Raw genomic sequence first — 13619 nt, forward strand, 5'->3', positions numbered from 1 at the left:
TTTTGCAAAGATTTCTGGGTAATGAAATGTACACACTACAACTAAAAGTTGGTTAATTTTCACTGTCATTGTGGATTTTTGTGTAGGTACTCCAGTTTCCCAAGCACATCACAGAAACATCCATATTAGGTTAATTAGCAACTACAGTTAGGTCCTGTATAAGTGTGAACATGTGTGTGTGTGAATGTGTGTGTGTTCCCAGCGATGGACTAGCATCCTTACAGAAATGTTTCCTGCTTTGTGTGAAATGCCGTCACAACAGACCCTACCCCTCTTGACACTGAATTGGACAACATGAGGAAAAAAGAAAATGGACGGACAGGGAACTGATTTATTACAAGGCATAACCACACAGATAAATTGGCCCTATATTAGAGAGTTTAAGTCATAAGAAGAACACATCTTTAATCTAAAAGTAAAGTTACTGTTGTTTTTCCTTAAAAAGTTACAAATCTACATGAGTTACACTAAGAGACATAAAAACAGACAAATGAAAGCAAAACTCTAAATAATCACATTTCAGATCATCCACTTGCACTTTTGGTCAAAGGAGTGTGACACCTGCTGTACCACTTTCAGGATTTGTCACCAGTTCAACGGTGAATGAGCAGTGTACAAGTCTGCCAATAATGGGGTCACATTACAACTTTCTCATACTGATAAGACACCTTTGGGAAGAGATGACGTTGCGGTTGAACATCCGCTTCTGGTCACAGTCATATGTTAACACTATTGTCTTTAAAAAGGATGACAATGGAACTGCTTTGATTGAGCAAAGCAATTATAGAGCACTGCGTTCTTTAAAAAAATATGTTAACATTCTGCTTCTATTCATTCATTTCAAAACCTGCTTATCCAGGGTAGGGTCACTGAGCTTCTGCTATTAGTAAAAAAAAGCCATTAAAACATTTTAATTTTGGATATAAATCATCCTAAAATGACAAACTCATCCTAAATTTTAATTTGGAACATCCCATTCTTAATAGTTATACCCATGAATTGGGAGCTGTCTTCAGACCTACGTACTTTCTCTTTCATATTTGATGCCACATGCCATGTTTATAGTACTGCATTCATAGTCTTTAATTATTAAAACATTACTCATTTTTCCTAATTTAAATCAACCTGATCTTTATTTGCCGACATAGACAATTATTAATATATTTATGCATTTTTTTTGCAAGTAATTACTCTTTAAATGTCTTCCTCGAATAAGGAAAAGAACAACTGCATTTAAAAGTCATGTTTCAAAATAGATCATTCCGAAAAAAATAGTCTGAATGCTTATCATCCTACACTTCAAAAATAAGTGAAATTCATTTAAGTTTCTCACAGTGCACTGCCTCCTACAGTGCGTTCCCATTACATGCATTTGTCTCTCTTTTGGATGTCTAGCACATTTTGCAATCACTTGCTTTATGGAACGAAGTTATTTTTTTACAGTTGAAACCTTAAGGTCTGATTCTGAATAAAAAAACAAACAAACAAACAAAATCCAGTTGGTAAGATCTCATTGTGTTATTAGCCAGACCATTCTGCTTCACTCTCCTTAACAAGATTATCACAGTAGCAAAAGGATTTAAACAGCACAGATGAACTTCATTTTTCCTTAATTTAAGTCACAAAACCCTGCGATAAAAGCTGCAAGTTCACCAACAACAATAAAAAATAACCATTAACAAAAAAATAAACTTCAAAGTATTTTCACTTTTATGCCTTCAGGCATTCAGAAATATTGTGAGTTGATAAACATGTCTACTTTTGCCAATTAAAAAGCACAGTTGCCTCCTCATAAAGTCTACTAATGTGATTTATTTTTCCATGCATGCGGTCTGCCCAATCTGTTGGACCTCAGACTGTCAAACTGCGTGATACACAGTCTGAGTTCCTTCACCTTTTCTCCCTTTGAAGAACATGCTTTTCTGCTTTGGTTACAGAAATTAATTAGGAAAGAAAAGTACACACTTTGCTCATTAGGCTGAAATAAACAATTTATAACAATTACGTTATAGAAATACAGTCTGCATTTTGTATATTTTTTTAGTTTAAAACACATGAAGGACAAACAGAAACAAAGCATCGAAACAAAAACTTGTTTGTCTATTTTTGTTTACAGTATGTATTACTGGAGCTCTATAACAAGATTTACACATATAGATAGATAGATAGATAGATAGATAGATAGATAGATAGATAGATAGATAGATAGATAGATAGATAGATAGATAGATACTTTATTAATCCCGATGGGATTAATATGCACATGAATATGTTACCAATGTAAATCCATCCATCCATCCATTATCCAACCTGCTATATCCTAACTACAGGGTCACGGGGGTCTGCTGGAGCCAATCCCAGTAAACACAGGGCGCAAGGCAGGAAACAAACCCCAGGCAGGGCGCCAGCCCACCACAGCCAATGTAAATATTAATAACAATAACTATATTCCTAATGCCCAGCCCACTCTATTCTATAACTGTATATTTCAACAGTTATAGTGCATTACATTATTTTAAATGACTGTATAGTGCACTGTAAAGGATAAATAAATAAATAAAATATAATAATCCACCTGTCCATTATCAATACCAACTTTATCTAATTCAAGGTCAATTGCACCATAGCCTGAGTTAGCAGCATTGGACGAAAGGCAGAAACCAATCTAGGATTCAAATTTACATTTGCTAGGTTCTGGGATGCCACATACACTGAAGTGAATTTAAACATTTTCAGCAATGGATGGACATTGCCTATATTTGAGGTTTTCTGACCATAAAAACCTATACAAGGTAACAGAGTACTACAACAGAGCTGAGTTTTTATATACTGTACTGTAATTTAAATTCTTCTGTGTCCCTCATAATTTCTTTGAAATAACTGGATTTTCAGACCCTGCACTGCAGGGGACAGCACCATTACAGACCCAAAGCAGGAATGTCCAAAATATGTCACTTTGTGTAAAGCGGAGTGCAACCTTACGTAATTGGGGTGTAGCAAACCCAAAACAGGAAACCAGCATTTCACACAAATCTCCAGCGAGACTCTTCCTTTCCCTTAACTTTAATGCCAAAGTCATAAATGAAGTGTGCCTTCCCAGTCTGGCCACCTCACTAATAAAGGAAACAAATGAACCTGTTACAAGAGTCTTGCAACAACACCGTGATCCTAAACATAAAAAAAAAGCTTTCTGATCAACAAATGTATTTTTTTAGCTAATCCAGTTAAGTCATTCAATATTGTATCCCACATCAGGACAGGAAAGTTCTTGACTGCAGTGTTTACTCTAGAACATTTACATGGCACACATTGTGCTATTTTATTGCACAATGTGCTTTTGGCGTACTGACTCTTTGAGGACTGTTAAGCATTTAATCGAGGTTCAAAATCCCATGGGATTCCCTTGACAAACTATGGTTCTATGAAGCATCCCCAGTTACTTTACTACTATTCTACCAAGTTTTTTTTTGTTTCACTCATAAAGATAAATATTCCCTTTAAAACCTCATATTTCAAGCAAGAAGATTTACAAATAATATTTATTAGTATCTTGACAATTACTGGCTTGGTAAAAGTAAAGCCTACATGTGTGAAACAACATTATTCTTGGTAATTAAGAAGGTAAATCTTCCTCTGAATGCAAATCATCACTGCAGCCTGGTCCTTACCAAATGTATTCAGTTCTTTTTTTTAATTCACTTGACTTACAGCAGTTTTTTCAAAGTGCACTCACCGCTTTATAAATATGGTACAGTAGCCGTTTTCTTATTATTTCTTTAATATTCCCAGAATGAACGGGGATATGTGTCTATTGTTCAGCTGTCCATCGGCATTTGTGTGATATCCAGAAAAAGTTGTGCTTGGGGAGCCCTGGGAATGCTAAATAAAAGGAACGTGACAGCCAATCGGAGAGGGGCCAGAGATAAACCACTAGACTTAAATGCGTTTGTGTCCACGCTTGGAATGTCTTTTCTTGCAAAGACAGGTTTATATCACTGATAAATTCTGAAAAATGCTGGTGCGCTCACTCCTCACATAACGTGAGTCTATGTATCACTGATAAGTCACGTTGACAAAATTCTAAAAACCTTGAGAAATCATTTCAGCGTGTAGCTTTATGTGGTATAACGGTAAATATTAACTATTCAAAGCAAAGCAAATGTACTTCACGAAGGTCAGAAAAACACTGCGGTGGCAAGCTGAAAATATTGTATTTAATGGTTTTTAAAAATAGAAATGCTTAAGTATAAATATTAAATCACATTTTAAAAATATATGCTTTATTTTTTAAATATGTGTAATATACATTGAACATGCAGCCGTAATCTTTTAAAAACGATGAAATGTCAAAAACTTCCAAGCAGAGATTAGTGATGAATGAAACCAATGCCTACGCCGTCTAAAAGAAGGAATGAATGAATAAATGCAATAACGAGTTTGCGATTGTTATTGAGAGTAAAAATTAATAACTGAAAAATAAAACACACACGCACCTCTCTTATAACTGATCACGAAACAAAAATGACCTTCTATACGATATAAATGTTCCAGTGTAGCATTCTTTGCAGAATAAATGAATCTGTCGGATTAATGTCGCAACCCAGACCTCATCTTTAATGTGTCTGTCACACGTCTGGCGTATGCACTCACACACAAACACAAGTAACCCAGAGGCCTAAAATCGTAAATGCAAACGGTCATATATACAAACTAGGCAAGTTTTGTCCATAGATTCATTTTTTACAAGCAATTAGTGATGCCAGCATAAACCCATATGCGGCATCTTTAACGATGCTCTTTCTTCAGGCTTTATATATTCCGAATCAACCGATTTGAAAAAGAAAACGCCGTATAAAGCCTTACTAACGTTTTCTTTCTGAATGATTTGCTATTAATTAAAAATCAAACGGAATACAGAAAGATAGGCGCAGTCATCAATAATACATTTTCAGCAGCATATCGTGTTGGTTACAGTCTAGTAAGGAAGGCAGGCAGCGGGCACTCAGGTTGGTGCGGCAGGTTTCAAAACAGAAAATTCACTAGGGTAAAGGCGGAAAAACAGAAACACTTCTAAATGCCAAATGATGTACACGAAGACAACGCAAGCACTTAATTGTCTTGGTGTGAGGCCTGAGCATTTTACACCTGGATACCCAAAGATTTCCGAGACATCATCGGTTGCTATGGAAAGCCACAGCAAAAGGCAACCACCCTGCCGGCTTGACAAGGCACAGCTGCATAGGCGTCTGTTTTTGTGGTACCTGTCTATTGAGCAGCGCTCCGCACCCGGCTTTGCAGTACCTCTTACCATATACTGCAAGACGGGTGCCAACAACAAATAGCTAAAAAATAAACGCGATTTTTTGGTACTTACCAAATCAATGAATGCCTCGTATGTGCCCTGCAGTCAAATGCTGTTTTTCCACTGCCTGACAGGGAGAGACCCTCAGAGAAGTGCTCTGTTTCACACGGACTGCCTATAGTCCCACTCCCACCAGCTCCCTGTAAATCAGCAGCCGGGGACACGCGCGCATGCGCTGTCTTCCACCGACTGCAGCGACCTGTCAGTCTCGGGGCCGCGCTTGTGCGCGTAACCGTGTCAAGCAGAACCTGCACTTCTTAAAGATGTGCCCGGCACATCATTCAATGAATACGCGTGCCTCGCCAGCTTCATTATAGTAACGTGAAAGTGAATGGTACTAGTACAAAAGGTAATAATAGGACAGGTGTTAAAAACTGACAACAGACTTAATCAACAGCCACTCCAAATGATCAGCTTAGTTATTAAAGAAGGAACTCCTTGGTGACACTGCTGCATTACGTTCGTATTTGGAAGTGGAGTAAATTACAAGTGTTCTCCAATCACCCACGCAATTCCACAGTCATGAATTTGTATTTAAAGTAACATGTGCTTCTATACCTAAACTAGAAATACTCTGAGAGCCACACATTTTTCTCTAGAAAGCAATTAAGTCTGTCTCCTAAGTACCAGATTTTACTGTAGGTGAAATTAAAAACAGAAAAATGAAAGGTCTGCTGTTAAAAGTTTACAAATGTAGACAGACTTTACAGTTACAGTACACTAGAGCAGTGAGACTGTAGCAAAAGATTGGAATTAAAATGTACAATAGGACTTACTATGGAAGTAATTTTATACCTTATATGACAAGTACAACCATAGCTTTTAAGAAAATACTGTTATCATTACATATTAATGATTAAAAAATTGGATATGCAACCTTGAACCATACAAGGTGGTTGCAAATAATGGATGTATATGATTTGTTTCTTTTTTCAGTTGTGAAAGTTATTTGGCCAGCCTATAGTATCTCTTTTATTCTTTCTGCATCTGTTTCCTCTTTTTTAAAACCTCCTTGAATATGATCTGTTGGTTCATACTTGGAAGGACAGACCCCAGGCAATAGTATTGAAATTGTTAGCAGGTATTTTAAGATATTATGAAGGACAATGGTTACAATTGCACCATCATTTTTGTCCACTGCAGTCTTGATTTGATTGAGTAGTCAATTGAGAAAGAACTGGAAAGTTGCAAATGTGATCCCAATCTTTAAAAAGGGAGCTTTAATGGAACATGGCAATTACAGATCAATATGTCTTACTTCTGTACTATGCAAAATTATAGAAACTATAATAAGAAATAAATTAGAAAAGTATCTATATAAAAATAGTAAACTAAATAACAGCCAACATGGGTTTGTGATAGGATGACCTTGACAGACCACTCTTTTACATTTGTTTAACAGACTACTGCACCAGTTCATAAAGCAAAGGATACAACATCAGTTACTTAGACTTTCAAATTGTAAAAACTGTTGAATATAAATCAAGGAACTTTATGTCTAGACTATATAATGCACTATTAAGACCTCATCTGGAGTTTTGTCTGAAATTCTTGCCACTACACTATAGGAAAGACTGCTTAAAGCAGTACAGAACACAGAAACTAAGTGCATCCCAAGACTTAAGGAGGACATGTCTTGCTCTGAACCTACTTATTATGGAGCAGAGGAGATTATGTAGGGTCCTAATCCAGACCTTCAAAATTCTCAAAAACTTTGATAAAGAAGATCTCCAGCAGAATTCTTCAGGTTAAGGGTGAATCATGTACTCCAGGACTCCAGAGTAAATTAAGGGGAAGTACATTTAAAACTGAAGCCAGGAAACACTTCTTTACTCGAAGAGTTGTGGAATCTGGAATAAACTACCGAGCCATGTAGTTGAAGCAGAAATCCTGATAACCTTTAAGAACTCTCTGAATGAGATATCTGGACGGCTTAAGTACCTAAACAAACGACTGAATGGTCTCCTCTGCTTTATTATATTTCTTATGCTCTCGTGCTGAGGGTTGTGTTGGTGTTACTGGTGTTCCCAGAAGGAGGTGTTTCCACCCTGGATATCATCGAGAGGAGTTGCAGTGCACGGCTCAATGGCAACTCTGGTCTGTACCGGGAACCGAGAAGGACGGCTGCAAGGGCTCTGAGGACAGATAAGGAGGTGTTTGTTAGAGGAATCTGTGAGCAAGTGACACACCATCTGTGGTCAAGCGACCCACGTCCTGCTTACAGAGGAATCAAAGCATTACACACATCCAAATCTGTTCCTCGGAGAGTTGCAGTCAGGGCGGCTGATGGAACAGTCCTTACGGATGACACTGCAATTATGACCCGCTGGCCTGGCTACTTTGAGCAGTTGTTCAAAGCTGATCCTCTGGCTAGGACATTGGATATCTCTGGATCCACGGTCCTTGAGGCTGATCCTCCAATTAGCTGTGAACCACCCAATCTCACTGAGATTGCACAGGTTGTGAACCAGCTGAGGGAAGGAAAGGCTGCAGGGATCTATGGTATCGAGGTGAACTTCTCCAGGCTGGTGGTAAGGCTGTCCTCCTGGCATTGCAAGCAATCTTTGCTTCCATTTGGGAGACTGGCATCATCCCAAATGACTGGAAAATGGGACTTGTCGTCCATATCTGGAAAGGGAAGGGTGATCGCCTGGATAACTACAGGGGGATAACACTGCTCTCGGTGCCGGGTAAGGTCCTTGCTAAGGTCGTCCTCAATAGGATCCGTGATTACTTGCTTACCTACCAGCGACCGGAACAGTCTGGTTTTACGCCTAAGAAGTTTACCATCAACAGCATCCTGGCACCAAGGGTTCTCAAGGAGCACAAACACGAATATCGGCAGAGTTTTTTTGCAGCCTTTGTCGATTTTTGCAAAGCATTCGACTCAGTTGATCGAGCTGCCCTGTGGGACATCCTGAGGGTTCGCGGGTTCCCCTCGAGGTTGCTGGATATCATGGCCGGCTTGTACACTGGTACTGTGAGTGCTGTGCAGAGTGAAGGCAGGACCTCTGCGTTTTTCCCAGTTGATTCTGGGGTTCGTCAGGGGTGTGTTCTTGCTCCTACTCTGTTCAATTCTTGTATGGACTGGGTGTTGGGTAAGGTCGTGGGGTCCAGCGGCTGTGGGGTATCTGTTGGTGAAGAAAGATTCACGGGTCTTGTTTTTGCTGATGATGCTGTGATCTTCGCGGAGTCAATTGAGGCTCTGATCAGGGAGCTCGAGAAACTGAGTGAGGAGTCTGAGTGTCTGGGCTTGCAAGTGTCCTAGATAAAAACCAAGATCCAGGCCTTTAATGACCTCTTGGGCACAGCCATCAGCAGTGTATCTGTTTGCAGAGAGAGTGTTGACCTTGTTGAGAGGTTTACTTACCTTGGCAGTGATATTCATGTCTCTGGTGACTCTTCCTATGAAGTCAATAGATGGATTGGGAGAGCATGAGGGGTCATGACGTCACTGGAAAGGGGTGTGTGGTGCTCCTGATATCTATGCAAAAGGACGAAGGTCCAAGTCTTTAGAGTCCTGGTGCTTCCTGTCTTGCTATATGGTTGCGAGACATGGATGCTATCCAGTGACCTGAGACGAAGACTGGACTCCTTTGGTACTGTGTCTCTTCGGAGAATCCTTGGGTACTGTTGGTTTGACTTTGTGTCGATTGAGAGGTTGCTCATGGAGTCCCAAATGAGTCACATTACCTGCATTGTGAGGGAGTGTCAGCTACGGCACTACGGCCATGTGGCGCGTTTCCCCGAGGGTTAGGGTTATTCTCATTGTTGGGGACCTGAGTGGCTGGACCAGGCCAAGGGGTCGCCCACGTAACACCTGGCTGCGACAGATAGAGGGTCATTTCCGTAGGGTGGGACTGGACTGCGTGTCTGCCTGGGGGGTTGCAAACAGGGATTCTGAGTTGTTTCGTTGTGTAGTGGGTGCGGCAACACATTGTACCAGTGCATGCTCCCCAACTTGACTTGACTTGACTTAGGCTCTCATGTTCTTATATTTCTGAAAACACACAAGTCATACTTTATGCTCCACTGTGTTGTATGTTCTGGCAGGATTTTCACTTCTGTTTACTCTTTTCATATTATCCTTTGTTTGACACAGTTGATGAATGTCATCATTCATTGCCTAAAGCAAATAACAGAACATATAAACTGATTGATAATGCATAATTCAAGAGCTACAAGATGGTGGTATGTTTAATTTCACTTGGGAGGGATGTTTTTTTATCCAAGCAATATTACATAAATTTTGCAGAAATAAAATTACATTAATAGAAATATCTGCTGGCATAGCTGAAAAGGGCTACAAGCAATTATATTTTCCAAAGAAAAAAGCCTTAAGGGCAAGGTAATTAACTCCCTATCTCCTATGTTATCTTTTTTTATATAAATTGTTATTTTCCACAGTTTGCATTAATATGATGTAGGCAATCATTGATTTGCACATGGCAGTCATTTTGGAGCTTTGCCTGTATAGCAAAAGAATTTGATCTAGGTCACATAAACACAAAAAGTCAAACAACAGAGCAAACCGAAAAAGAAAATCTTTTTTATTGCCCTGCAGTGTAAACATAATCTCAGGTAAGCTTTTCTGTAGTCAGTTCAGCCTTCACCATTTGTATTTTTGCAATTCTGTACTTAAGTCTCAGAAAGACAATTACTTTGAAAGCAGCTATGGTATAGGTAAAATGGCAATTGTTACCAAAAGTTGTAAACTCTTCAGTTATGTATTGTATCATCTGACTTGATAGTATCTGATATGTTATGTATGGCAAAAGGCTGCTTTTATTTAGTGTATCACAGCTTAGATGTAGTGCAGTAAAGCATATCAAGGAAGAGATGTGTTTTAGACCAGTCACAGTAATTATACTGTATCTCTCTCTGTTGTCTTTGTGTAATGAACCATTTGCATGTGAATGTTACAGTGATGCTGCTTTTAAAAATACCACAATAGGAACGAAAGGGCTTGCATTTGGCAAGGGCATACTCTCATTTTAAAATGTTTTGTTTTTTTGTTCATGCATACAGCTGTCAGCCTAGAAATACGTACACCTCAAAGCAAGCACAGAAGGATAGAACACTGTAACACCACAGATTTACAGTGATTCCTTGAAGCAAACAGCTATTGTGGTACAGGCAGTACATTATTGTCACCAGAAATCTAGTCTAGTGCCAGCCTAATTCAGTTACACTAATGTTAGTTTGCACACCCCTAGGCTTTGATAGGTAGCTGCAGATGGGTGGCTTGGTGAATTCCACTAAGACAGTACTCAGATGTTAAACAATTGTAGCAGACACACAGCCACCAGCAGGGAGTGGTAGATTTCTATCACCTAAAAATATGTTTGAAGCACTAGGAGCACTAGGAAACACTATCACAAGGATAGATTGATTGATGATTATTGATCATTTTACTGGTTAATACAAGGCCTTGCTCCCACTGTCCTCTTTAGGTAAGGACCTAGGCCATTACAATAAATTACAGTACTGAAATGGTATTGATGCTGTCGGCAGACAGTGAGCGCAATGGCAAAGAACCTTCAGCATTGTCTGTATGCAGTTTATTGTTTTGTATGATTTATTGCTTTATGTCAGGTTATACTCGTATTTCTGTAAAAAAAAAACAGTTACTGTCAAGAAGTATGTAGAAAATATGGACAGAGCAAAGATGAAAGACATTCACCAGTCAAGGGGAATCACATAATTGACTGTCAGTGGCTATACCAGAGTTTCCTAGTAAAGTAGATGGTGGGGGAAAGTAGTTCATTCTACTATACACAGCATCCTGTTGTCCATGGTATAAAGAATAGTACATTTGTTGACTCCTATTTAAGTGAGAATTTGGGTCTGGGATTTCATTGACATCTGAGGCCAACTAGGGAGTTGTAGAAGTATGGCTCCAGGAACTCCCCAGGCCATTCCATGTCTCATTGCAGAAGTGTTCTTTGACGCTTCACCAGGAAGTAGATCCTGGAGGGGCTTATAAACTCCTTCCATCCATTAGATGCATTAGACACCATGAGTTATAGACAAAAAGACCATTCATTGTGTAGTTAGACCCAATGGGCCTACTTTGTTACTTTATTTAATTAGTTAGTAACTCCTTTCCCTGTATTATTAATGACATTATTAAAATCACTATTTTAATGCACTGTTTAGCTTCATTAGCACTATTCTTGGATAGTAGTTTACTCATGGGTGCCTCCTTTTAAACAACAGCCCCCACTGTGATTAACATCACTCCCTGCTCCACTGCTGTTTTATAACTAAAAACACAAAACAGAAACAGTACAGCTCAGCTCAGTCAAGGATAAAATCAATACAGTAATAATGTAGATCAAAAAAATCCATAAAACTGAAGACTTGGAACAACCATGTGACAGGAGAGCCAAGTCTATTATAGTTCCTCATATAAATATCATATACATTAATGAATTCAAGATAAATTCTAAAACATCTTGAGCCATTCCTCACATACTTGTCAGGCTTCTATTATTTTTTGGACTAATAATGTATCTTTGACAGTTTTGAGCAATAACTTAATTTGTATGCCCTGTTAAGAAATATGATTCCATTCCGATTAATTTATTGTGTTCGTTAAGTATTACTTCTGAACACTTTGAAATCGCGTCAGCCTTTTTGTCTGGCACCTCCTGACTCACCAGTATAAGAAAGACCCTACACATATGATATACTGTTCAACTTGTCTTGATGTCTAGTTATGCAAGTTGTTTTTGGGCCCTGCTCCTAAATTTTAACCTCTAAACCCCCAAAAATATTTCAGATCATTTTTTAACTATATTTTTTGCAGGAGATTACACCCTCGTATCGATAAAGAGTAAACCAATGGGTGTCTTATGCAAAAATGATCAGAAATTGTGCATGCCACATCAGTCAATCCCAGGGGTTCTCCCCCAAATAGGATATGAGAGGTCAAAGTTCCTTTTCACAAAACTTAGAAAAATATGGCACTATGAAATATAGGCATGTGGAGTGTCATTTTATGCTACTTCATGCTTGCTGATCACAAATATGATAATGTGTTTGATATTTGATCTTTACCAGCGCTGCTAGCCCTTTAAGAGCCACTCCTAGAAGGTTAAAAGTGACAGTTTTCAAACATAAGCATGTGGGGTATTGTTTTCAAGGTAAGGGATTAGTAATATATGTTTTTTTTGTTTTTTTTTTAATCCTTTATTAGGGATATAGCTTCTATGCACCTCTATCAGAGTGTGAAAAATGACAAATTTCTATTACTATCAAGAATATTTAGACTTTAAACATTTAAATTAAATTACGTTAAATTAAATTAAATTTTCAAATATCTGACATATCTATTCTTGTTTATTTTATACTTCTACCTCTTGAAGTTAATCATTACATTTCTTATGAACATCCTGAATTAGGGTGGTTTATGTTTATTCATGCTTTTTCTTATTAACTATACTTCCACAATGCTTATCAATATAGCATGTCTAAAACATATACAGTAAAATAACTAGACATGCAGCATAAACACAAAACATACTAAACCATAAGTAAAAAGATATCATGCAGAAGTCACAAAGAAATAAGTGTGGTGTATGCAATACACAGTGTGTTTTTATGTCAAAATTTTAAGAGTACTAAATCGGCCGCATTCTGTAATGGATTACTCTACAGGGAAACGGTAAACAAAATTAGTTCGATACTAAACGTTTGAAAAATAAGTCCATCACTTGAGTCAACAATCCACTTGAATATAGACCAAGTGCCACTAAGGAAACAAAATGGTAACGACTACAACAATTAATCAAAAACAATATGAGGATGGAATATGAACAGCACCACAGCATACTAAACTAATGGGTCTTCATCCTTGATTTATATGCTGAAACCAATAGAGCGGCTCCAATAATGGCAAGAATAATAAAGTTAGAGCAAATTTTAGATAAAACATTCCCTCTACACTAGTTTTATTTATCTTTGGCCAGTTTATTAAGATTGCATTGCATATTCTGGTATTATTAGTAATCAATTCTGTAAGTACAGGTTCGCACTTTTAGAACTTTGTATGTAAGAAGAAGGATTTCAAAATTGGATGTAAATGAATGATTTTAACAGCTAACCACAGGCTATTAGTCACTTCTTTCGAAACAAACAATATTACTAAATATATACATAAATAAATGAAATGACTTTTTTGTATTCTGTTTAGTAGAACAATATTTAAATTTTCCTACATTTCTTATATTTAAAAAGACTATATCGAATGGTG

The 13619-nt window shown here is 38.0% G+C and overlaps 1 protein-coding gene across 16 annotated transcripts in view; it reads right to left on the reverse strand.

Moving 5' to 3' along the window:
- nrcama (neuronal cell adhesion molecule a) overlaps positions 1–5531 on the reverse strand; it is a 221522-nt gene extending 215991 nt beyond the window's left edge. For 11 of the 16 annotated variants that reach the window (XM_051935694.1, XM_051935704.1, XM_051935689.1 and 8 more), the window contains exon 1: positions 5375–5531. The gene's annotated coding sequence lies outside the window, so the exon portion shown is untranslated. Of the gene's footprint in view, positions 1–3733; positions 3853–5374 lie in introns of those variants that run through there. The other 5 variants (XM_028811070.2, XM_028811060.2, XM_051935696.1 and 2 more) reach the window with 3 other exon arrangements.
- Between the last annotated feature and the right edge of the window lie 8088 nt (positions 5532–13619).

This window comes from Erpetoichthys calabaricus, chromosome 1 (genome assembly GCF_900747795.2).
Source record: "Erpetoichthys calabaricus chromosome 1, fErpCal1.3, whole genome shotgun sequence".
In the NCBI taxonomy this organism is placed as follows: Eukaryota; Metazoa; Chordata; class Cladistia; order Polypteriformes; family Polypteridae; genus Erpetoichthys; species Erpetoichthys calabaricus.